This window comes from Lygodium microphyllum, unplaced genomic scaffold (assembly GCF_053477565.2).
Source record: "Lygodium microphyllum isolate KBCC unplaced genomic scaffold, Lygodium_microphyllum_v1.1.10 scaffold_49, whole genome shotgun sequence".
NCBI classification, from domain to species: Eukaryota; Viridiplantae; Streptophyta; class Polypodiopsida; order Schizaeales; family Lygodiaceae; genus Lygodium; species Lygodium microphyllum.
In genome coordinates, this window is record NW_028229532.1 from 1,028,105 (window position 1) to 1,030,970 (window position 2,866).

Genomic DNA, 2,866 nt, shown 5'->3' on the forward strand with positions numbered 1-2,866 from the left:
ATGAGGCTTGCTAAAGGATCGAAGCCCTTCACCCTCATGATGATTTACATCCTCAAGATGCCCCTTCTTGCATTGCAAGGAATAGGAAAATTTGATACCTGAAATATTATTAATGGATAGTTTTATACGAATAGTCTTATGTGCAAGAGAAGGTATTATTGACACTATGTTCTAAAATTAAAAAATAGAAAGAATATAAGAACAATGTGCATCTTAGTGCATCTTACAATAGGTAAAAATGAAATCCACTTATCCATTCCATAATGCATTTTTCAAAAATCATTTTAAAAAGTAACCAAACCTAACTAGGTATCACACGCATTTTGAAGTTGATATAACTAGCACCCTCTATTTTGTGGCAACTGTTGTACGAGCAATCCACAGTGCATGTGCTCTTGGTCCTAGCAATGAAACCAATATATTGTGCTACATGCTCAGCATGTCGAGGCCATTGGGCACACTCTTATTCTTTCAAAAGCTTTAAGCTCTCACCTAGTCAATGCACATGGATTGAAACAAGTTGTTATATTGAGCATAGGGTCATGTGCCTCCGACTTAGAAGGTCACAAATCCTAGCTCCACAATCCAAGTGAGCACTCCATTTCCCCTAAACCCTCTATGGCCCTCCTCACACAAGAGAAATCATGGTGGGCATGTGAGAGTACTAGAGAGGTGACTAGAGATTTCACTTTCCTTGTCCTTCACCACTCACACACTCTCTCTCCCTCAATCTTAAACTCTCCACACACACTCTCTCTCTCATTTAAGACTTTGGAGTAAGTAAGTAGATGAGCAAAGTTTGCACACACAAGGATAGCAATTTTCATTCAAGCTCATTATTTTTATACATAAATTCTACAGCTAGGGTTTGCCTTTTCCCTTGGGCATCCTTCCTAACTTTGTTTAATTTATCGATCTTCTCTCTTTTCCACGCCTTTGGTCCCTTTCCTATGCTACTATTTGATAATTTGGATAGGAGAAGAGCTTAGATCTCAAAGAACTAATAGAAGGCTTTGGATAATTAATACAATTTTCCAAAACTTATGTAGCTGCAAGGTCTAATATTCTCATGCTTCTAAACCCCTATTAATAGCTTTCCCATTCTAGTTCTGCCAAATAAGAAGCTGAATGGAAGAAGCTTCAAAGGCTATAGAAGAAGCTCCCGTTGCCACATAAGTACAAGCTCATGTCATCTCGAAAGAAACTCCCATGGTCTCAATGGAAAGGCCTCCTCCATCTATTCATAACACAACTGAGGTCCCCACTAACATTGGTAGCCTTTCCACTCCTACTCCTATCCAAAGTGTGCTTTCCTTCAAAGAGGAGAGCTACCATGTCATAGAATTGAAGGACTCCCAAAGAAAAGCTTTGGCTGACTTGAAGGCAAAGATCAAGGAGGCCATCAAGGGCAATAAGTTCTTAGAGCCTCCCAAGACTAGCAAGGCTTTTAGACAAAGACAAAGAGCTAGAGAAGAAAGAAGAAGAAGCCATTGAGGTAGAGAAGAAATAAGAGGAGGGAGAAGAAGCTCCTATCATTGTAGCTACAAAAAGATGGAGATACCACCAAAGCAACACGGAAGAGCAAAAGGAAATTCAAGATGATTCCCCTCCTCTTGATGATCTGGAACTTTGAGGAATCCCTCTACTTCACCTCAATGGTGATGAGAAGACCGATATTATTTTACTAAAATTCTTGCGTGATCCAGATTTCAAGGCGAAGGATTCTTTATCCATGCTCCAAGATATCATGGCATGTACAAAGGATTTCAATGCAAATATTGGCCTTGTTGAGGAAGAAAATTTTTCCCTTGAGTTTGAATCCATAGCTTACATGCATGGATTTGACAATGAAGGCCACCTTGTGTGATATAACTAGTAGAGAAGACCTTTCATGATGAAGAACAAGTGAACAAATTTCCAAGGTGGATGATTGAGATGTTGGAAAGAAGCCTTGCAAACATGGATTTCCATGCTAGTGGTGTGCATTGTATGGTGTAGGTCACAGAATTTAAAGATTATTTGGTTACACTATTAAATCATAGTAGCATTACAAAGAAGGTGCTAAGTGTGCTTCAAGGAAATTATCTAAAGCTAATGAGAAAGTAGATTAGTGTTGGGCTTTTTCTATAGGTTACTAATGTTTCTATTTATTAGGGAACCCTCTTGTAGGTGGTGATTAATTGATTAAATTCAAAAAAAACGATCGAGTTTAATATCATATCTATCTAGGGTTTGATAGTAATGTTGGTTACCTCCAACTGCTTGCCTATGGGGGCCTAGGTGGAAGGGTCTTTTGTTTCATGTCTAGCTCATCTAAATGTAATGAATGTTATAGATTTTCATTAATTTGTTGTGGTATATGTGAGCCATATATCTTCTACTTGTGAAGTTCCTAATGCAAGATCAAAAAGCAAGGTGGTGATTGCCATGCCTAGAAATGTTGCAAAAACTTTGTCCAAGTAAGAGATTCTTGCTGATTATTCCTTGTGCTAAGACACTATACTTACATGATTCTTGGATGATTTTATGCAAACAAACCTCTCCAAAAAATGTCCCTTTGTAGTATGGTTGTTTGAGCTAGCTAGATGACTCTCAGTTTGAAGGTGTGGAAACTCCTATCAAAGAAATCAATGTAATGGTTGTTGATAGGTAGAGAATTGAAATAACAATGGATGAGGTAATAAGTTATCAAAAGCATGAATGCATTTACCTATAGGTTCACATTTGAAAATAGGCTCTAATTTCCTTGGACAAGTAATTGTGTAGTTGTGTAAGGAAGATTAGCATAAGCTATGTGATTATCTAAAAGCTCTCCCAATCTTGATTATGGTAAGATAAGCCATGTGATTAGCTAAAAACTATGGAA

General features: G+C 37.8%; 1 pseudogene; it reads left to right on the forward strand.

Moving 5' to 3' along the window:
- Nucleotides 1–1,218: 1,218 nt before the first annotated feature.
- Nucleotides 1,219–2,463, forward strand: LOC148008903 (patellin-3-like; annotated as a pseudogene).
- Nucleotides 2,464–2,866: the final 403 nt, after the last annotated feature.